Source organism: Pelodiscus sinensis, chromosome 1 (genome assembly GCF_052426305.1).
Source record: "Pelodiscus sinensis isolate ZL-2025 chromosome 1, ASM5242630v1, whole genome shotgun sequence".
NCBI classification, from domain to species: domain Eukaryota; kingdom Metazoa; phylum Chordata; order Testudines; family Trionychidae; genus Pelodiscus; species Pelodiscus sinensis.
In genome coordinates this window covers 226,288,649-226,312,198 of record NC_143052.1, presented here as the reverse complement: position 1 = coordinate 226,312,198, position 23,550 = coordinate 226,288,649, and positions in this window count along the sequence as shown.

Genomic DNA, 23,550 nt, shown 5'->3' with positions numbered 1-23,550 from the left:
GTCACCCTGCGCTGCTGCCTCTAATACAGAGGCTGCAGCACAGGGTGGCAGCAGCCCCTGTCCAGGGGAGGAGTTGAGCACCTGGACTCGGCACGAGATGGAACTGAACCGAGCTGCCTGCCTGCCTGGATCCTATACACTTTAAATGCAGAGCCACAGTGGAGGTAGGTCCCAGACCCAGCGCCAGCCAAGACTGAGTTAGGCTGCTGGCCAGCCCTCTAAAAATTTTTCCACTGGCAGGTGGGAGTGGGGGGAAGGGGGGCACATGCATGTAGTCTATAGCATTAACCTATAAGCTTTTGCTTATTGGTTAATCGGTTAATCAACTACACTGTGACATCCCTACTGTGCGTGTACGAGTGTGTGCACACATGCCTGTGTGTGTATAGTGCTTTCTCCCTCACTATTTTGAAATTGGGACAGAGGCATTGCCAATGAGCACCCATTCCTGAGGTCTTTATTCATTTTAACTCATTCTTTCTTACATATTCATATTCCCTCAGAAATCAATTGGCATTTGCTACTTCAAGAATTAGGCCTCAACTACACCTAAAAAATTGATCAATCTAGCTATAGGGTTGTGAAAAATGTTTTGTTCTATGCAACATACTCCATTGAGGACACAGATAGATGGCAGAAGAATTAGTTTGTCAACTTCGCTGCCACTCACATTGACCAAAAATTCTTTTCATTAATGAAGGAAGTTTCCACACAACAGCATTACAACAGCACAGCTGCAGCCTTATAGCTGTGCTGCTGTAGTGTAGGTATATCCTTAGTAAAGATTAAGTAAAAATAGAGTAAGGACCTCATCATTTTGCCCTAAAGGACAACCCAGTCTAACCTTAATTCTGTTTATTTCTTTAGATACACAGTAAAAATTGTCTTTGCATATGCAACGGTATAGTGTTAATAAATAGAAATCAAATCCTGATGTCAACTCTTTACACACATTTTTCTTCATGGAAATCCAATGCAGTGATAGTAACACTTAAAAACCATACCATCATTTTTCAGTTATGAAAGAAGTAATTGTAATAGAATATATTGAATGGTTCATAATGTCACAACGTAAAATTATAAACAAGAGATTTCACTTTAGAGTTTTCTTTCCATTTTTGTATTCTTTCTCCCTCAGGGTCTCTGGCTTTTTTGCCTTCCTACTCACTGCTATCATCTATAATTCCTGGTGATGTAAAAAATGTTTTCAAAGTTATTTCAGACGAAGAGCCCACTGAATTGGCTGGAAAGTTTAGGCCAAATAGTTCTTAAGACCCATAATAGATTATTTGTTCTTCTCTCTCCTGATATCCTTAGATATGGTTGTTTTACACCTCCAGTGCTCTTGTATCTCTGTCATTTGGTGTTCTGTCCTCCCCTTTGTGCTGTGGGCAGCTCAATATCATAGATTTTTCAATAAGCATCAGAGATTTGTGAACATTTGAGCACCAGAAAGTGCAATTGATTTGCATATATAGAGATCACACTTTTCTCTGCCTGCCTTTCATTATCAGTTCTCTGATGCTGAAAGTCATAGATATGGGATGAAGAGCAAAACTAAGAATGGGATTAGTAGAGAAATAGCCAAGGAAAATTAGGGAGATAAAAATGATCATAAGACATTATGGCATTTCTTTGTTTGTAAAAAATAGTTGCCATTCTTTTTTCATGAGCTGATTTTGTAAGAACTCTGAGCTGCTGATGTTAATTTTTAATAAATCTTGGCATACTGGGGAAATGACGAAGAATGGAAATGTGCTAATATAATGCAAACATTCAAAAAGAATAAGGATAATGATGTGATAAACTAAGGTTAGTCTGATATTGAACCTGGGGAAATTGGAAAAGCAGATATGGAATTTAATAAATAAAGAACTGAAGAAAGGGAGTTGAATTGGAGCTATTCAACATAGTTTTATAGAAAATAGTCCTTGTCAAATACACCTCAGGAGGTTTTTGATGAGGTTGTGCGGTTTTATCAATTTAGCTGCCACTCACATTGACCAAAAATGTGAGGTTGGTTGGTACTGAGGCTTTTTCGATGTCTTTGACTTAGCATTGCGCTGCATTCAGATTAAAAATAATACTCTGTAAAATCAATAAAGTACATATTAAATGGCTTAAGAACGTGCTACACATCAGATCTCAAAAAGAAGTTGTCAGTCAGGAATCATTCAATGAAGGTGTTTCTAGCGTAGCTCTGTAGAGATTGGTACGTGGCCTGACTGTATTAAATATTTATGTCAATCATCTGTAGGCAAATATAAAATCACTGCTGATGAATCTGAAGATGACACTCAGGCTGGCCAAAGGGTAAATAATGATAAAGATGGTGATCTGGATTGTTTGGAGAGCTGGCTCATTCATACATACAATTACAAAGAATATAGTCTATACCTGCAGAAAGGGGGATGTCATGCTGTGATTTTGAAAAAAGGATTTAGAGGTCATAGTGAACAAACAACTTAACATGAGATTCCAGTGCTTTCCTGTGGCACAAAGGGATAATGCAGTCATTAGATGTACAAACAGGGGAGTAGAGTAGGAAGATTATTATCCCTTTATCGGATAAAATACTGGGTACCAAAGATCTCTTTAATATAGCAGAGATCAATATAGCAAAAAGATATGGCTAGAAGTCAAAGTCAGACAAATTCAAATTAGTAATAAGGCACATTTATGAAACAGTGAGGACAATTAACAATTCCACCAAGGGAAGTGGTGGATTCTCCATTTCTTAATGAAGATTTCACATGAAAACTAGTTACGTTTCTGGAAGATATGCTTTACTTACATATTAGGCTTAATGGACAGATAACCAATTGAAATTCTTTGAAGTCTATTATAAAGGATGTCAGATTGGGTGATTTAATGGTCCCTTCTTGCTTTAAAATCTGTAAATATATGAAGCCATGCAAGTCTTCATAGTGAATTGTACCAATGTCTGGATCAACGCCAGCCAATCATACTTCACATAGAAAAGCACATTCTAACTGACTGCCCTTGAATTCAATAAAAATATTAATCACTTCTGAGAAATTATATTAATCGATTTTAGGAGTTAAGCACTAGGTTTTTTTCCCAGAATTGTAAACTTTCCTCATTTCATATGCTATTTTAAAAGGAAAAAATGCCTACGTGATCTATAATGAAAACTTTCCCAGTCACAATCAATCAATGGAGCCATTCATGGTATATGTAGCAAATATACAGTGAAACAAGTATGACAGTTTATTTATGACAGCTTCTTGTATTAAAAGACTTCCTCAAAGTACCCCCAAATATACTGTGTACAGTCCTGCTCCATCTTTTCTAGGATACTCCTCCATTAAAAAAGTGATTTATTTGATCTTGTGAGGAATCACTTTACTGGATTGGCTTAATCTTTTCATGAGCATCAAGATTTATTGAACCTCAAAATCATTATCTCTAGTCATGGGTCAATAAATTTTGATATTCAGCTTGATGATGAAAGGCACTACAGTAAAAGCTGTGTTATCCAGCCCTGTACTAACTGGCAAGCTCTCTAAAGTGACATTTCTAAACTTCATAGAAAGTCTGGTTTATAGTCTGATTGGTGTGGGGCAGACAGGTTCACTGCCTGGCTTTGTGTGCTTTCCCACAATTGGTGATATGTTCCTGCTGCTCCTTAGTAAAGGAACGTCCACGAGGGGTCCAGAGTGCATGGGGGTGGGTTTATGATGGGGATGGGACATAGATGGAGCTTTGGGGTGCCAGATCTAGGAGGCGATCACCTTGGGCAGTTCCCAGCAAGCAGTGACCTATCCCTTTCTAGGCAGAGGTGAGATTAGGTGGCTCTACAAGCTGTTTCTGCCCACAGGCACTGCCCCTGAATCTCTCATTGGCTTTGGTGCCCAGCCAATGCAAGCTGTGGAACCAGTTCTCAGAGAAGGGCATGGACAGTGCACAGTTTTGCCTAGCCAAACCTCTGCCTAGGAGCAGCAGGAATGGGTTGCTGCTTTCAGGGAGCCACCTGAAGTAAACCCCCATGACCAGCCTAAGTTAAATGCCCCCAAACTCTCTCCCATGCCCCAGCCCTCTGCCCCAAGCCTCCCCACACACACCTAAACTACCTTCTAGAGCCTATGACCCACAACCTTTCCTGCACCCAAACTCCCTCTCTTAGTTAATCAAAAATTTTCATTTACCGGCACTTCCCATTCCTCCAATTGGCCAGTTAAAAAAGCCTTTACTGTATTTCTTTGTTATAGTAACAAGGAGAAGGGCCAACAGAAGAGAAAGGCCAGCAAGTTGGAGTAACATGTTCTTTGTAAAACAGAAATTAAATTCAGTATCAGCAAGGTACTTAAACTCATGCCTAACTTTTATCATGGGATCACTCCCACTAACTTAAATGGGAATACTTCCATGCTTAAATATAGTCATAAGCATATGAATCTTGCTGAATTGGTTCCTAAGCTGTAATATAAACCAGGCTATAGCATATGTGTAAGTAGTATGTTTAACTTGCGTGCAAGATTCCAGCAAGTTTTAAAAGTTTGTCCACAGGCTACGTCTACTTTATGGGTTTTGCCGGAAGAGGCAATACAAATGAAGTGCTGATTAGCATTTTCTTGCTCTTCATTTGCTAATCTCTTCCGATCTGTTTTTACGCAAAAACATGCAGTATGGATGTTTCCTTTTTGCACAAAAAAACCCTTTTGCCAAGATCCTTATGCCTCAAAAAAGGAGGGATAAGGATCTTAAGCAAAAGGGAGGTTTTGTGCAAAAAGGAAACGTCCACACTACATGTTTTTGCGCAAAAACCGATCGGAAGAGATTATTCAAATTAAGTGTGAGAAAATGCTAATCAGTGCTTAGTTTGCATTGCCTCTTCTGGCAAAATGTATAGTGTAGACGTAGCAGAGTAAAATATGGAAACATCAGTGTGAAATAAATATACTAAGTCACAGTCACTACTTAATACCAGAGAGAACTGTAAGGAACTTCAGAAGACTACACAAGCGAAGTAAATGGAAACATAATGGCAAATGAATCCAACGTTGATAAGTACAAAACAATGTATAAGGAAGCAATAAAATTAAACTTTGTATGCAAGGCAATCACTCTTATATTCCTTATGAATGGTCCACCCATCCACAGGCGTTTGGCTCCACAGCTTTCATTTCTCAATTGAGGAAATATGTCTGATGAAGATATTTCCAGGCTGTCCCCTGGCTACACTGAGTTATTCCCCAGCATAACAGACCACCTACACAGGCCAGCATTTGCACTTTGCTTAGTCTTTAAAGGTGAAAAACATTTAAATAAACATGCCGATGGCTGTCTGAGTCACTTTTTTTATCCAGTTTGTGACTGTGCTCTGGTCTTCATGTAAACAGAAATCAATAGACTTCTCCACAGAGCACAGGTGCAAAAGGAGAAGTTTGGGGATGAGAAATTACCTTCTCTCCTCAGTATTTCCTAGGAATCTCAATTATCTTTTTCTAACATGATGTTTCAAAGACTCCTTTGAGACAGATAATATTTCTCTAAGTTCATATTAGTCAGGTCACCTCCATAGAAATGTTACATAGGATTCTACAACAACACATCAACATTTGCATTTTAATGCAAATTACTCCTCAGATATTTAAACGTAACTCAATAAGATTTGCCTGGGATACTTCAGGAAAAGTCACAGTATGCTGTATAATATCCTCAATAAACTGTGTCACTGTACACAACTCAATGAGAACTTCTACTAAGAGTGTAGCTGTGGTAAAAATAAAGCTAACAAGATGTTTGGCTGCATAATTAATGGGATGGGAAAATAATATGGGAAATATATAAATCAATGGTCAGCATAGGTCATGAAGCTGGGGTAGGGTGGGGCTTGGCCTGACCCCATTTTGGCTGGATCAAACATGAGTAGTGTTTGGACACTATGCACAAGAGCACAACGCCACTCATTCAGATCTGGAGGGGATGGGTGCAGGGACTCATGGACTAGAGGGGTCAGGCTGTTGGGAAGGAAAGACTGAAAGGGAGGAGAGACACCAATGCAGGGGGCCAAATCTGTGACCCGTGATGTAAATGCCATTCAGAAGCCCCGATGGTGAATACATGTTTGTGATACCATGTGCATTATTGGTCATCCTGTTTCAAAAAGGATGTTTAATATCTAGTGGGGCTTCCAGCCCAGTTCTGCTGAATTTGATAACTGAGGGTACGTCTACACTACAGCGCTAGTTCGAACTAACTTAGTTCGAATTAGTTAATTCGAACTAAGCTAGTTCGAACTAGCGCATCTAGAACTAAAAACTAGTTCGAACTAGCGTTTTGCTAGTTCGAACTAGCGCGTCCACACTGATTGGACGCAGGGGGGCATTTAAGGGCAGCTGAAACCGGTTCTGGCAGGGCATCAGGTCAGCAGTTGCTTTGTGTGGCTGCTGTCTGAGGCTATCTGAGGCTCGTGCTTAAAGGGACCCCCCTGGACAGCCGGTTCTCAGCTTTTCCTGCTTGCTTGCCAACCTCGCCGAGGGACAGCAAAGCGTCGGTCTCTGTGCCCGTCTGTGTCGGTGCTTCCCTTCGGGGGGGACTGCCGCAGGTGGCAACATGGAGCCACGGCTCTCCCTGCACCTTCTGGTGCACGTTCTGGACTTGCTGCTGCAAGCCTGCCACCAATGGCTCGAGGCTGCCTGGAACCACCTGGGGAACGTCAGCCCCCTGCCTCTCCACCTGGCCACCCTGGGGGCCGTGGAGGAGCCGCGGCGGCGCCCCGGCACCGGCGTGCCCCGCCGCATCTGGCGTCTGGACACCAGCAGCGACTGGTGGGACCGCATCGTCCTGGAGCGCTGGGACGACCGACAGTGGACCCAGAACTTTAGGATGAGGAGGGACACCTTCCTGGAGCTCTGCGAGTGGCTCGCCCCTGCCCTGCAAAGAAGGGACACTCGCATGAGGCCCGCCATCCCCCTCCAGAAGCGGGTGGCCATCGCCCTCTGGAAGCTCTCCACGCCGGACAGCTACCGATCCGTCGGGAACCAGTTCGGCGTGGGGAGATCCTCTGTCGGAGCAGTGCTCATGCAGGTACGGCGCTCGTCGGCCACCGAGCCGAGGGGGAGGGGGGCTGCGAGGAGGGAATGGGCCGCCCCAGGAACAAAGGGGGGGGTGGGAGGAGGCGAAAGCGCCCCGCACCGGAGGGGTCGGGCTGTCCCGGCCGTACTACACGCCGCCAGGGGGGTTGCTTCCGGGAGTGGGGCGCGGGGCACTGCCAGGGCACGAACGCTCCCAGCCACCCGGGCGCCCCACTGATTGACGCTTTGCTGTGTCTCTCTCCGCAGGTGGTCAAGGCCATCAACCTGGTGCTGCTCCGCAGGGTGGTCCGCCTCGCCGACCCGGACGCCGTCATCCGGGGATTCGGCGCCCTCGGCTTCCCCAACTGCGGGGGGGCCATCGACGGGACGCACATCCCCATCCGTGCCCCGGAACACCAGGCGTCCCGTTACGTGAACCACAAGGGGTACTTCTCCATCATCCTGCAGGCCGTGTGTGACCACCGGGGACAGTTCACGGACATAAATGTGGGCTGGTCTGGCAAAGCACACGACGCACGGGTGTACCGCAACTCCTCCGTGTGCCAGCGGCTGCAGGACGGGACCTTCTTCCCCGACCGCCACATCAGGGTCGGGGACGTGGACATGCCCGTCTGCCTGGTGGGGGATGCCGCCTACCCACTGCAGCCATGGCTCATGAAGCCCTACACAGGGCACCTCAATCCTTCCCGCTAGGCCTTCAATAACAGGCTGAGCAGGGCCCGCATCGTGGTGGAGGGGGCCTTCGGGCGACTGAAAGCCCGCTTTCGATGCCTCCTCACCCGTCTGGACCTGGCCGAGCACAACATCCCTCCCGTGGTGGCGGCATGTTGTGTGCTCCACAATTTGTGTGAGCGGAAGGGGGAGGCTTTCCTGCCAGCCTGGATGGCTGAGGCTGACCGCATGGCTGGACACTACGGTCAGCCCCGCACCGCCGCTGTCCGGGAAGCCCAGCGGGGGGCCATCCGGATCCGGGAAGCCCTGTGGGAGAGCTTCCAGGTGGAGGAGGAGGAGGACTGACCTCTCCCTGCATGCCCCACCGGGGCCTTCTTCCACCCTACCCCCCCCCCCCTTCCCCTTTCCCCTCCCTACCTACTGTCAAATAAAGACACCTGTTTTTCAAACAAAAACGTCTGTTTATTTCACAGAACTGGGGTGGGGGAGGGAGGAATGAAGGTGGGAGAAGGGAGGGGGAAACCTGGGACGAGGGAGCTGGAAGGGGAGGGGAGGGAAGGGAGGAAGGGAAAGGAAAGCTCAGGGGTGGGAGTCTGGCTGCCTCTCCCGTCTCGCCACACTGCGGGTCCGGGGGCGTCGGTGGGGAATGGTTGTGGAGGGGGGGGCAGAGAGGACAGGGGGTGTGGAGGAAGCAGGAGCGGAAGCAGGAGCGGAAGCAGGAGGAGCAGGGGGAGCAGGGGGAGCAAGAGGGGGAGAAAGAGGGGGAGCAGGGGGAGGAGGAAATGGAAAGCGGTCCAGCAGGCTCTGGAGGTGGCCTCGCAGGGCACGGCCCTGCTCCTCCATGGCCTCCAGACTCCTCCGGCGCAGCCTGAGGTCCTCCTGGACCCAGTGGTCCTGGAGACGGAGCTGTCGGTCCAGAAACCGGAGATGCCGCCTCTGGTAGTCCTCCTGGTTCCTGGCTGTCCTGCTTGCCCGGGCGCGGGCGGCTGCTGCAGGCGGTGTGGTGCGCCCTGCAGGCCCCGGTGCTGCAGCTGTGGTGCAAGAAGACCAGCGGTCAATTACCCCAGGGGCCCAGGTGTGTGAAACCCAGCTCCCCTCTGCAAGGCCAGGGCCCCTGCAGGATCCCCAGCTGCTGCTCCGTGGTGGGCAAGGCCCAGGTGCACGGTCCCGGGGCTCCCTCTCGCCCCAGCCCCCCGTACACATAAGGGGAACACGAGGGTACTCACAGGTGGACGCCTCCCCGGCCTCTGACGATGCAGGCAAGCGGCTCTGTGGGGTGCCTCGGGGGTCCCGGGTCCTGGGAAGGCTGGCGGCAGGCTCCTGGCTCTCAGAGCCCTCTTCCTCCTCCTCCGTGTCCAGGAGCGGTCCCTCTGCCCCGGGGTCAATCACGTCCCGGGGGGCAAGGACGGCATGAGGCCCCAGGATGCGGTCCAGGGCATGGAAGTGGGGGCAGGCCTCCGGGTCAGCCCCTGGCAGGCAGGCCCGGGAGTAGGACTGCCGCAAGTCCTTTATTTTGCAGCGCACCTGCTCCCGGCTGCGCTGGTGGCCCCTGGCGGCCAGACTGGCAGCCATGCGTCCGTAGACGGCCGCGTTCCGGTGGCTAGTGCGGAGATCGTGGACATTGGAGACTTCCCCCCAAACCTCGATGAGGTCCACGATCTCCGCACTTGACCAGGCGGGCGCCCGCCTTTTGCGCCCCCGGGCAGGCTCCCGGGAGCCGCCAGGCTGGTCGTGGGGAGCAGTGGAGGGCTGGGAACCCTCGGATGGCTGGCTCATGGTGTGGCAGGTGCAGGCTGTGCAGGCACGGGTGCTTGCAGCCTTGCAACTGGCACAAAGTGAGTAGCCAGCCCGTGGCCCTTTAAGGGCTCCGGGGCCGGGAGGGGGGCAATAGAGTTTCCCTGGCGTTGGCCAGAGTGGCCACCAGGGAAACCTGGGAAGCCTTAGCCTCCCACTAGTTCGAACTAAAGGGCTACACAGCCCTTAGTTCGAACTAGCTAGTTCGAACTAGGCGTTAGTCCTCGTAAAATGAGGTTTACCTAGTTCGAACTAACGGAGCGCTAGTGTAGCGCCTAGGAAAGTTAGTTCGAACTAACGGACGTTAGTTCGAACTAACTTTCTAGTGTAGACATTCCCTGAGAGAGTTGTATAAACCATCTCACCATTGTGGGACTTTCTATAGACATAGGCTCCATCTAGACTGGCATGATTTTCCGCAAATGCTTTTAATGGAAACGTTTTTCCGTTAAAAGCATTTGCATAAAAGAGCATCTACATTGGCACGGACACTTTTCCGCAAAAGCACTTTTTGCGAAAAAGCGTCCATGTCAATCTAGATGTAGTTTTGCACAAGAAATCACCATTTTCGCCATCGGGGCTTTTTTGCGCAAAACAATACCGCATTGTCTACACTGGCCCTCTTGCGCAAAAGTATTTGCGCAAGAGGGCTTTTGCCCCAATGGGAGCAGCATAGCATTTCTGCAAGAACCCTGACAATCTTACATGAGATCATCAGCGTTCTTGCGGAAATTCAAGCGGCCAGTGTAGACAGCTGGCAAGTTTTTCCGCAAAAGCACCTGCTTTTGCGGAAAAACTTGCCAGTCTAGACGCAGCCATAGTATCTAAGCATTAAAGGACCGGGGTCATTATATGCAATTCTATTTACTAGGCTTTTTGAAAAATGTTCTCCCTTGTCCAAGGATTGCACACCATGAATAGATTTTAAAATAGTTTGTTGTGATATAGTCATATTGTCTTTCTTAACCCTTCAAAGACTTATGAACAGGGCCACTGATGAAGGTGACAAAGGGGAAGTTGCCCTTGGGCTCAGTGCTATAAAAGGGCCACAACCATGCTGCCTCTACTGCAGCAGCAGTGGTGGTCTGAGCCCCGGGCCTTTAAATCACTGCCAGAATCCCACATAATGTGGCTGGTTAGCGCTGAAGGCTGGTGGTCTGAGGCTCTGTGCTGTCTGGGCAGCACTGAGAGCTGGCTGCCTTTAGCCCTGCCTCTTGGGCCTGAGGTCCTGCTCCTTCTGGAGGGATGGGGTCTGGAGCCAAGCCCCTCCAACTTTGCCCTGGCCCTGGTGAAGTCTGTTTCCAGCCTGCAAATATGGTCTTAGACATCTAGGCTGTGTCTAGACTGGCAAGTTTTTCCGCAAAATCATGTGCTTTTGTGGAAAAACTTTCCAGCTGTCTACACTGGCCACTTGAATTTCCGCAAAAGCACTGATGATCTCATGTAAGATCGTCAGTGCTTTTCCGGAAATACTATGCTGCTCCCGTTTGGGCAAAAGTCTTTTTCCGAAAGACTTTTGTGCAAAAGGGCCAGTGTAGACAGCACAGTACTGTTTTCTGCAAAAAAGCCCCGATTGCGAAAATGGCGATCGGGGCTTTTTTGCAGAAAACCGTGTCTAGATTGGCTACAGACGCTTTTCTGCAAAAAGTGCTTTTATGGAAAAGCATCCTGCCAATCTAGACGTGCTTTTCCGAAAATGCTTTTAATGGGAAACTTTTCTGTTAAAAGCATTTCCGGAAAATCATGCCAGTGTAGACGTAGCCTTAGTGAACTATCTGGTGGAATCCCTTGTCCTCTTTTTGTAAGTATCCATGTTTTGAAAAGAAAACAGAAAATTTAGTTTATGCATGTTTATTTTAATCATGTTGCTATGGTCTTTATAATTAATTCAGTGCATCAGAAGCTTGCCTCATTATCCATAATTCAGTAACACATGTGCTGCTAGATTGATGTATTAAAAAATTCCAGACCAAATTATAGTAGATTGAGGTTATAAATTAAACACTGAATTTGTGTAAATATCAGAGGATTCACTATGTAGTGGTTCAGAAAAAAACCATTTTCTTCAGTTCCAGTTCATATGGGTGCAATATCTGGGGTTTGCCTCCGCCAGTAATAGGTTCCATCGACATTTGCTGTGTAACCCTTGATGACTTCTCACTATGCAGCTTTGGTTTCAAACATTGACCCCAACAGCTTGCCAGCAGCCAACAAGCCTCACCCTGGCTTTGCTCATCTTGGATATTCCTGGAAAGTTGATCCTTCTAGATCTGGATTCCTTCCAACATCCTCCTCCTGCAGGGACCAGTCCCTTTCACTGGACCCTCATAGAAAAAGTAATAGTTCCCTGCTTCTATAGAGTCAGTGAAAATAACATTCCAGCTTATTAGCTTTCTGGAAGCACATATTTTGCCAAATTTCCACAGTACTGATCACGAAAGCAAAACAAGTTAATTAAGGATAAAGTGGTAACTAATAAAAAAGAATAAGGATAGAGATGGCAAATTAAAGGGAAACCACACATTTGAATGTCAAAAACTTAATGCAATAAAATCCAGTCTTTGTTCAAGATGGTTTCTCTCACCCACAGTTCCCTTTCCAGATTTTTTTCTGGACAACTTAGCCAGGATCCATCAGAGAGATCAAATTGCTTGGTTTATTTGTCTCATAAAGTGAAGGTTTTCTCCACATCTCTTTATTTGAAGTAAACCTTGTTTATTTGTTCATGCTACGTAAAGGAGGCAGGAGATCTGGTGAAAAAGGCTCCTTGTTAGGTCCTCTCCCATTAGTAGTTGTTACTATGTAAATTACCACTGTCTGCTGAAACTTTAGATATAAAGGAATAGACCACTGAATTTTGGCCACACCTGATCTGATCTGAGACATGGGTCTTTTTTCTTTGTCCAGAGAAAACTTGTTTACCAAATCCCTAGCTGGTCTCATTTAAACATCTTCTAATCACACATAATTTCACATGCAGCATTCTTACACAAATTTTACAATAATATTATTGATCAGAATGTTGTTTACAATTGATATTTCACAAGGCATACTTTCTACAGAAATCAATGCTATGAAGTGAGAAAACAAAGGGGCATGGAATTACAATGGGTTTATAAGCCAAGTTAGTCTGTAACAGGAAAAGCTTAAAAAAACCCAACAAATGGGTTAGTAGCACTTTATTAACAAAACATGTAGATGGTATCTTTAGCTTTCATGAGCACAACCCACTTTTTCAGATGACCAGAGTGTTGGAAGTCCAGATCCAAAAATAAATAAGGGAAGAAGGAGGGGGGAAGGAGGGAGAAGGAGGGAAAAAATTGAAGGGGAGTAAGAAAAAAAAGGAATCTTTGTGTGAAATCATAGCCCCTTTAAATAGATGGTAGAATCCCCTTTATTTCAATAGTGACAGATTTTCATGCTCTGAGTTAAGGACTTGTATTTAAAAAGATCGCAATAAAATGTTAACATGTTAATACTGCACTCTAAAGGTATAAGCATAGCTGAAAAAATGTTTACGTGAGTTTTGAATAAAAAAAGCACATCTTTCAGTAATCTTGTTAAAATCCATAGAAAAAGCACATAGCTTATCTGAATGCTTCTTCTAGGTATGATAACAAGAGAGACCTATTGTATAGTCTAGTACCACTTGATAGTATATGTTAAAGTGGTAGGCTTGCCTTGCAAAGCATTATATGGGCTGAGGCTTGCCTTTCTCTGTGCTCTCCTCTTTCTCTGCAACACACTCTGGCAGATACATTCCGTGAGGGCAGTTCAGCTGACAGAGCCAATGGCGAATAGGGGGCTAAATCTAGATGATTTTTTTAATTCTGAAATTGTCCCTTTTACATCCACAAATTAGCCTTAAACAGGTCATGATTTAAATGAATGTGTCTCTTATTCTCAATTGTTCAACAAATAGTTAGTGTGAATTCGTGTATTTGATCCAGGGTTTGTTTTGTGAGCCAGCTGACATATTTGTTATTTGCTATTTAAAACCTTCTGATTGGCAGTGTTGCCAACTTACACAATCTTTGCATGAGTCTCATAATATTTGGTGGGTTCTTTTAAGCTTCAGTAGTGAAAATCAGGAAATTGCATGAGTTACGGTAGCTTTGGAAACAAATATAATAGTATGATAATAAAAATGACTGACATTTGGGTGAGAGAAATGCCGGAGGATGTTGGAATTTTTTCCATGATGCTCATTAGGAAATGGGGCTGAAAATAAGGATGGAGCCCTGAAAGGAAGGAATATGCAGTGGGGAGATGAGAGGATTAAAATGTGTAATTATTTATTTGATCAAAAAGTTAATTTAGTTTTCCTGGGAGGTACTAAAGTAACAGTACTGTTAATGAGTGCCCATAATCTTTCTATGTGAAAAGGAAATATACAGTAGACATTGAATGCACCTGGTACAACCCAAGTTTCTGTGAACTTCAGTGCATGCCCATTAAAAATAGCAACAGATGAGTGTGAAAGGATAGGGTGAACAAAAATGAAAGAATTGAGGAAGCTATAAAGCACCTTTAATAATAAGACAGGGCTGCATATACAAGAGCATAAGAACAGCCATACTGGGTCAAACCAAAAGTCCATCTAGTACCCAGTACCCTGTCTGCCAACGGTGGCCAATACCAGATGTGAGGGATCACAACAATAATCCTCACGCGATCCCTTCCCTGTCGTCCTCCTCCAGAGAAACAGAGGTTAGGGACACCACTCCTACACATACTTGTTAATAGCCATTGATGGACCTAACCTCTATGAATCTATCTAGCTCTTTTTTGAACCCTGTTAAAGTTCTAGCCTTCACTGCATCCTCTGGCAAGGAGTTCCACAGGATGACTGTGTGCTGAGTGAAGAAAAACTTAATTTTGTTTGTTTGAAACCTGCTGCCTATTCATTTCATTTGGTGACCCCTAGTTCTTATATTGTGGGAATAAATAAATAAATTTTCCTTATTCACTTTTTCCATACCAGTCATGATTGTATAGACTTCTATTATATCCCCCTTAGTCTCCTCTTTTCTAATCGGAAAAGTCCAAGTCTTTTTAATTTCTCTTCATATGGGACCCATTCCAAACCCCTAATCATTTTTGTTGCCCTTTTCTGAACCTTTATCTTTTACAGGTGATGAAGGAAAGGTGGAATCTGGTAAATATTCCAAGAAGAAGGTTTAAACAAACAGCCACAGTTTAATAGACTTAAGACTAAGAAATGGTACATATGTCTTAACCTTATAATCACCACTACCAGCCTCTAAGGTGACCTTAGATATTGAAAATAGAAGAATTCTCAAACCTGAATCAAAGGGCATAAGCTCATGCTGAACTTTAAACATGTGTAGAGTCCCACTGGAATCAATGACTCAGCATGTGATTAAAATTAAACATGAGCTTCCGTCCTTTGCTGCATAACTCTGTCCTGATGAGGAAAAATCATTGAGAATAGCTGTGTGACTCCAACGTGATGTTTCTTGAAATAATATCACTGGTTATCTCAGAGTTCAACTTTCAAAACAAAAGAGGTCTTCAAAACGTTTCATAATGCGGACCACATATTAATGGGAAGACTGTATTATGGACCATCCATCCCATTCACCATGGTCACACAGGTTATTGCCCTTCCTATTCACAACTACAGAATAGTTCTATGACAACTACAGTAATTAATTTGTAGACAAGTGATATTGGCCAAATATATAATGTGTTATTTATTACTTGAATGTGATGCAGGAGCTGCAAAGAAGGAGGCAAGCCAGCCCCACATGACCAGCTAGCTCTTAGAGGATTACTAGCAAGTGTTTCATAGACCACAGTTTGAAACCTGCTAACTGAGAACATGTATTTAATTTCTTCATTTGGGATGAAAACATACACTGCCCCCCCCTCCCAAGTAGATCTTTTGCAATCCTCAGAAAAATTCAAAAGGCATACATCTATTTTACTTATATTTATATTGTCTTACATATGACATGTGGAAAACAATTGTTTGCCACGTCATATGCAAGACAATATAAATATAAGTAAAAAAGTGATGACCCCAAATTGACTGAATGCATATTAATGCAACCTTTAGAATTCCTGTGTACATATCATCAGATGAAGTCTGGGGCCTTTTAAGTGTCATGTATTTTGTATGCTAAATAAAACATTCACCGTCATTCAATATTATTTAGAGGATTAATACTGGTATATTCATCTAATGTTTCACAAGTGCTATTTAATATTAGAAAGAAATAATGTGAGTTATGTGTTATCTAGTTTATTTTGTCTGATTCTTTTTAGTTAGTTGAGCTTGTCATTCTATCTTAACACTGTCTCTATAGTCAAAGACGAGCATATATTATTATCTACTAGATTCAGAGCATCTGTATAATTCTAGGGATAACATAAGCACTTAAAAAACTAACTAGTATCATATTTTAATATTTAATATTAACCTAACATATTTTAATATTTAATATTCCTCTTTCTATTCACTCAAAAAAAAAATAACTAGTATCTGATAACGGAAAATGTTTCCCAGTAACTATTATTTATTCATGTGTATACACAATTTTAATAACTTTATCCTTTGAAATGTGTACTACACTCAAAAGCTAAAAAAAGTAAATTTTGGAAAGGCCAAAAAGTCTTTCCTGCTGTGACTGACATCTGAATTTAGGAAAATTGTATCACTTACCAGGCTGTCAGGGAACGTCTACACTACAGCATTATTTCAAAATCATTGACATTATTTCAAAATAACAAGGTGAGCGTTGACAAAGCAAGCCCATTATTTTAATATTATTTCAAAATAACAGGTTTGTTATTTTGAAATAATAAACCTTCATTCTATGAGGAATAACACCTATTTCCAAATCATTATTTCAAAATAGGGTGAGTATGGATGGCGTAGCTGTGGTTATTTTGAAATAATTGGCCATCAGGGCTTCCCATAGGTGCCCTGGTGGCAACTCTGTCCACACCCATCAATACTCTATATATTCCCTTCCCCTGCAGCTTTTCAAGTTGCAGGCAGAATGGAGAAGGCTTGTGGCACCACATTGGCCCTGCCAGTCCTGTGCCACTCTGTAGAATCCCGCACTGCTTTTCCTGCTGTCACCTCTGAAGCCCCCGACCAGAGACAAAAGAGGAGGGTACCCTCCTGGACTGGTGTGGAGATCCTGGATCTCATTGAGGTCTCAGGGGAGGAGACCAGCATCCAGAATCTCTGCACCAAAAGGTGCAACACCAAAGTCTATGGCCAGATGGCAGCCACTGTAGCCCAGAAGGGCACCGCTGGACCCAGGCCCACGTCCGAAAGAAGGTCAAAGAACTCCGACAGGCCTACATGAAGGCCAGGGAGTAAAGTTCTTGCTCTGGAGCAGTACTTCACATGTGCCACCACTTTGAGCAGCAAGATGCCATCCTGGGAGGAGGGCATGTCATCTCCCCCCCACTCATCGAGGGTGGGGCTGTGGAGAAGTAGGAGGAGGAGCAGGACAACGATGAGGGGGAGGAGGAGGAGACCCCCACTGACACCATGCCTGCCAGCCAGGAGCTCATTCTTAGCCTAGAGCCAACCCTTCCCCCATGAACAATGTCTCCTTGGGTTCAGATGAGGTTGGGGAAGGCATTTCAGGTGAGTTCTATTACTTCCCCCAGATACATGCGGTGACAGGCGACAGGCTGCGAGGGGCTGCATGCTCCTCACTCAGTCTTCTTGTCATGGGGATCACACAGCAGCCTGTGCAAGTGGGTGCACATGGAGCACCAGTCTGGAGCAGACAGCCACATGAGGTTCTCACACAGGAACCTTGCACTTCTTCCCACGAGGTTCCTGCAGAGGCTTGCCTTACTCCCACTCCATGGGGGGACACCTTCCCACCACAAGCAACTACTAAGGAGTCTGAGGTCAGGAAAACACACAGCAATGCCGCACATGGCACACGGTCATGCCAGCACTCTTGGGGCAACATCTGCTCCTGATCAAGCACAGTTAAGAGGAGGAGACAAATTCCCTGAATGGGAAACTGCCAGAGGGAGGAAGAGGAGGACACTCCAGTACCACCTTCCCCAGCAAGCAGCATCTGTCACTCACATACCTCCCTCAACATCCTTTAGTGGTCATGGATAGAAGTGGGATGCCAGTGCCAGACCTGGTATGTGCACGACACAGAGGGAAGTCAAGTCACCCCATCTCCCTCTCTCTCATCTGTTGACTCCTGCCTTGGCCAGCACCTTCCAATGCCTGCTTGTCCCTGGGTCGCGGGGGTAGCGAGGCTCCCCTGGGATATCTGTGCCCCTATAGTACAGTGCTGCTGTCTAGGTCACAGATAGCTTTGCTCGAAGCCCATCACCATCATCTGAACTGAGACCTTGCGGTGTTGGCTCACAGATTAGGGCTAGGCTTCGTGCACACTGTCTCCTGGGATGAGAGCCCTTTGTGCTTTTCTTCACAGTGGGGGCAGCTACAAGTGATGCACTCCAATCAATTCCTGTGTCATCCTCCCGACCCTGCAGGAGCTGCAGGCACTGGTGACGATCTAGAGTGGGAACACCTGGACTGCCTCTGTTCCATGAACAGGAACTTTGAGGAAGACTTCCAGGAGCACTGTGCTGACCAGAAGCTGCAGCACAGCATTTGGCAGAAGCTGTCCCGACACCAGAAGACACTGATCATGGCTTACATGAGCTCCATCGAGCACATGGTTGCTCCCTGAAACAGTAAAGCAGCTTCCCCCCAGCACCCACTCTCCCCCAAGTCCTCCCAGCACCTGCCTCTGCCCTTGTCCCCTAGTTTTTCCCCCCCACATGAGGTGGTAGGACCACCCGAGGTAGGCGCCAGTCCCAGCCCCAGTCCCAGCTCTGAACCACTCCTTTCCACTCCTCCCCATTCCTCTCCCCTCCATCTCCTTCTTCCCTTCCTCCCAGCTTCTTTCTCCAGCCCCTCCCCAGATATGGATCCCCCAAATAAATATACACAAGTTTATTGTTTCAAAACAAAAAGTCTGGTTTATTTTATCTGCAGAGGAGGGGAGGAAGCGGTAGGTGGAAAGGGAGGGCAGGGGAAGAGAGCGGTGGGAGAGGAAAAGCACAGATGGACAATGCAGAGGCCCCTTGAGGGGAGACCCAGGGGAGAGTCTCACAGGTGGCCTTGGCTGAAACTCTCCCTCATGGCCTCCTGGATGCACACAGCTCCCTGATGGGCCTAACTGATGGGCAGTACATGGCTGCTCAAAGGCCCTTGCAAGATGTTCGGCCTCTGGCCTCCACCCTGGAAGGAAAGTTTCCCCCTTGTTCTCACATATGTTGTTCTGGGCACTGAGGTCCAGGCAGGTGAGGAGACACTGAAACCTCACTTTGAGGTGGCCGAGGGCGTCCTTCACTACTATGTGGCACCTGTTCAGTCTGGCATTGAACGATTCCTTGTTGGGGTCCAAGTGTCCTGTGTAGGGCTTCATGAGCCAGAGGAGCAAGAGGTAGGCTGCGTCACCCAGGACGTGACTATCTCCCCAATCCTTATGGTGCAATTGGGGAAAAAACATGCCAGTGTGCACCTTCTGGAACAGGCTGGAGTTCCTGAAAACATGGGCATCGTGCATATTCCCCAACTACCCAACGTTAATGTCAGTGAAGGAGCCCCATTGGTCCATGAGAGCTTGCAAGAAAATGGGAAAGTATCACTTCCTATTGATATAGTTGGAGGCCCAGTGGTTGGGGACCAGGATGGGGATGTGTGCGCTATGAATGGCCCCCCTGCAGTTGGGGAAGCCAGCGATGATGGGCTCCACATCACCCAGGATGATGACCCTGCACAGTAGGATGGTGTTGATGGCCCTCATCACCTATAAAAACAGAAGAATATAGATTTACAGGGTTGACAGAGACATGGGGAGCTCCTTGAGACTAAGCCCACAGCAGGACCAATTGCAACTAAACAATCCCCGGCAGGGCTTTGTGAAAGTGGGACTGCAAAACCTCCAGGGAGGGAGATTCTACCACCCCACTTCCCTAGGCAACCTATTCCAGTGCTTCACCATCCTCCGGGGACAATAGCATGACAGCATCATAGCTGCATGAGCACGGCTCCACCAGTTGAATTATCCACACTGAACTGGTTCCCGGTAGAATGGTGGCTGTCCAGTGTGGTGAGGTACCAGAGGGTGATGGCTACTCACTTCTGGAGGGGGATGGTGGGTTTCATGCAGGAGTCCCTTCACCAGAGAGCAGGGGCAAGTCACTTGCAGAGCTCCATGAAGGTTTCCTTTCTCATATGAAAGTTCTGGAGCCACTGCTGGTCATCCTACAGCTCCATGACAATCCAGTCCCACCCATTGGTACTGGTCTCCCATTACCAGAAGTAGCGGTGCATGGTGTGCAGGAGTGGGGAGAGGGACTGTGGTGGAAGAGGAGCACTCAGAACAGGATGAGGGGGTTTCTCATTCCAGGCTGGTCGTTGTTCTTAAGCAGTGCTACAATGGCAGCCTGCATAAATTGAGCCAGTAGGTGCAGCAGGAGATCTAAGAGATGGTGACTGCTTTGTAGCAGGTTCAGCTCCATGGCAGAAGTGCTGTGGCATCTGCAAGGGCAGTCAGAGCATTTGGAGTGGTGTTTGCTATCTCTTGAGGAGGTAAGCAAAGGTGAAGAGGAGTCTGACACATGGCTGTACAGAGGAGTCCCTTTAAACATGCACCTCAGATAGCCTCAGGAAGCCTCAGATAGTCCTGATGCCCTGCCCGGAGTGCTTTAAATATGATTCAGGGTCCAATGAGTGTGAACGTGCTATTTTAATATAGATCTGTGCTATTTCAAAGGGGATTTGTTGCATGGATGTGTCATCTGAAGAAGTGGGTTGTACCCATGAAAGCTTATGATACCATCTACATGTTTTGTTAGTCTTTAAAGTGCTACTAGACTATTTGTTGTTTTTTAAGTTTATTTCAAAATAGTTATTTCGGGAACTGTTATTTCAAAATTACTTATTTCAAAATAACCTTGTGGTGTAGACATAGCTTTAGTGGGTGGTATAAAGTGCCTCCTTACAAAACAGTCATTTGTGGGCCTGATCCTACTCGCATCAAAGTCAGTAGGGTTTTGGCTATGTTTGCCAATAGGATCAGGACCAGGATCAGGTTCTGTCATAAAAGACCGTAGCTGTAACCTCTGCCGTTGTCTGTATATTCAAAGTTCCAACTCAGCTCTGGAAAATATGCTGTTCACAAATGAAAAGACTTCAGCATCTTAAAGTTCTTTTATTTTTTATTTGTGGTCACAAAGTATAAGCCTTAGCTACTGGTTGCCTATCATTTTGTTTTCTCATGCATCCTCTTTATCTGACAAGAGAAATGTAGAAATCAGTACAGCCATGAGTGAACAATAGTGCTATTTAAGCTACAACATGAAAGTATCTGACAATGTTGCACTTGCAGACCAGATTTTATCATACGTTCAGGGCAAACACCCTCCCTATCTATCATTTCATTCATTTCTAAAGGCCTAGGCTCCCTCTGGTGTATCTTACTGCATTCAATTGTACAAGAATGCTAAATGGTGAATGCCTCCTTTGTATTTACTTTGAACTATATAATGAAATAAATGGATTTACCCATTCCCAGAACAAATGAAATGCAAAGCTATTGCAGCAAATACCTACAAAGAAGCCCTGTGTGTGTGTTTACAAAAAAACCCCACCAATGTGGGAAATCTTTATTATTCATGGCAAAATATATAAGGATTGAATGTGGAAAAAAATCTCAAGAGAGTGGGATAGAGGAGAAGTAATCTCTGTAATTATTGCCTCCCATAGTTCATTCTCACTCAGTTGCAGGAATAGAGTTTTCCTCCACAGAAGGAGTCTGTTAGGAGGGTAGATATTAGCGACCCAAGGGTATTTATGGGAAGGCAACTGTGCACATAGGCTGTTCTTCTGTGCACTCAATAGCCACAGTAGGGACTTGACAGAAAAGATGATAGAGCTTCAAGTTCAGGGTAAGTGTCAGAAGAGGAGTAAATATGTACCACCCTTAACAGGGCTACTGACTTCTTGCCCCAGCTTGCCCAGTCCTTGCTTTCTCCCCTGTGAAGATCTAGGCTTTTTGTGGGAACCTAGGAAGTAAGGAAAGTGGCTATTGCCCCTTCCCATATTTCCACAGGGATTCTCAGTGTAAGTAGGAACTGGTCCCATGTTTTTGGTCCTGCTATGCCAGAACAGAATCCATAAAACCATGTGGTTTGTGAATAGGCCCTGGAAGGAGAAAGAAGGGGAGTTGTAGTGAATATACTGCTTAATATTGTGAGTCAGAACCTCCATTATTATCTGGCCATTCTGGTGGCGCAAAGGAGATTGATTATTGCTGCAAATGGCCAGCAAGAAAGGGAGGGGAGATAGCATGGGGGAGATCTGCTGTGCTGTGCTGTGCTGTGTTGTGCTGATCCTCCAGTGCCATAAAGACTCTTATGGAATAATGGCCTCTAATGAGTTCTGACTTACATTTGATCTGGGATTGACTCAGCCTGACCCTCAGCAACAGAGAGCCATAATTGGCTCCCGAATTCAGCAGCACTTTCTCTGCACCAAGAAGAGCTTAGAGTGAGGAGACACCCATGCACATGCAAGTTATGGGTGAAATCCTGCTCCCAATGAATGGAATGCAAAACTCCCACTTATCTTAAGCGAGGCCAAATAACTACGTGAAAAGAATGTCTAGCACTCAAAAGCTAGAAAAAGCTGCCTATGAAATAGGGTGACCTGATATCTAATTTCTGCCTTAAACAGTCCAAAAAGGACCCTGGCAGCTCTGGTCAGCTCCACAGACTGGCTATTAAAAGTCCGGTTGGCAGTGTTGAAGAACTAAGGCAAGATAGCCTCCACCTGTCCCGCACTGCGCTCTGCCTGAGAAGCAACTAGCAGGTTTGGGTCTTTGGCAGGGAGCTGTGGGGCTCTGCACACTGCCTGTGCCCTGAGCACTGGCTCTGCACTTCCATTGGCCAGGAACGCAGAAGTGAGTGTTGTACCTGTGGGAAAGAGCAACACACGGATCCTCCTAAATCCCCTCCCCTCCCCCAACCTGCTGGCTGCTTTCAGGGTGCAGTGCAAAGCCAGGGAGTCTGCCTTAGCCTTGTTGCACCACTGACCGAACACTACCTGAGATAAGCCTGCACTCCAATCCTTGAGCCCCAACACCCTCTGCCCCCAATTCTGGAGACCCCTCTTACTCCCCAACCCCCTCATCGCTGGCTCCAACCCAGGGCTGAACCCCAACCCAACACACTCACCTTCTCTGGACCCCAACCCCTTGCCCTTGTCCAGAGCCCACTCTCACTCCCTGAACCCCTCATTGTCAGTCCCACCCCAGAGACCACCCCCCCTGCATCACAATTCGCTGCTTCAACCCGCAGTCCCCTCCTACATTCTGAATCCCTCAGCCACAACCCCACCCTAGAACTCACATCCCCAGTCACATCCTTCACCTTCCTATACCCTAAATCTCTGACATGGCCTAGAGCCCCCGTCTATACCCTGCCCCACCCAGAGTCTACACCCCCAGTTAAATCCCTTACCCCCTCCTGTATCCCATCCCCCATCCCAGACGAGTGAAAATGAGTAAGTTTGAGGAAGAACAATCCACCAAGGGAGGGGAAATGTAGTGAAGTGGGAGGTGGACCTCAGAGAAGGGGTGGGGCTAGAGTGTTTGGCTTTGTGCTATTAGAAAGTTGGCAAGCCTACTGTGAAACCTTAATTTGTCCTCCTCGTGCAAATACATTATGAGGCAGTCTTCAATTACATGACTACATTATTTTTTCCATAGGACCTCACTTCATTCAGGGCACATAATGGACAGTGTGCATTTAGTGAACAGCTACTCAGTATTTTGTTTTTGGTATACTATTCCTCCTTTGTGTGGTCCAGAACTAGAGGGAGACAGGATCTTGAGTGGGTTTCACAGATATGTGCTGCCACCATGGCAACGGTGGTGAGATTCAGATATTTTAGATTCCATTCCAGGCTGTGGAGGGGATAGTCTCTTCTGCC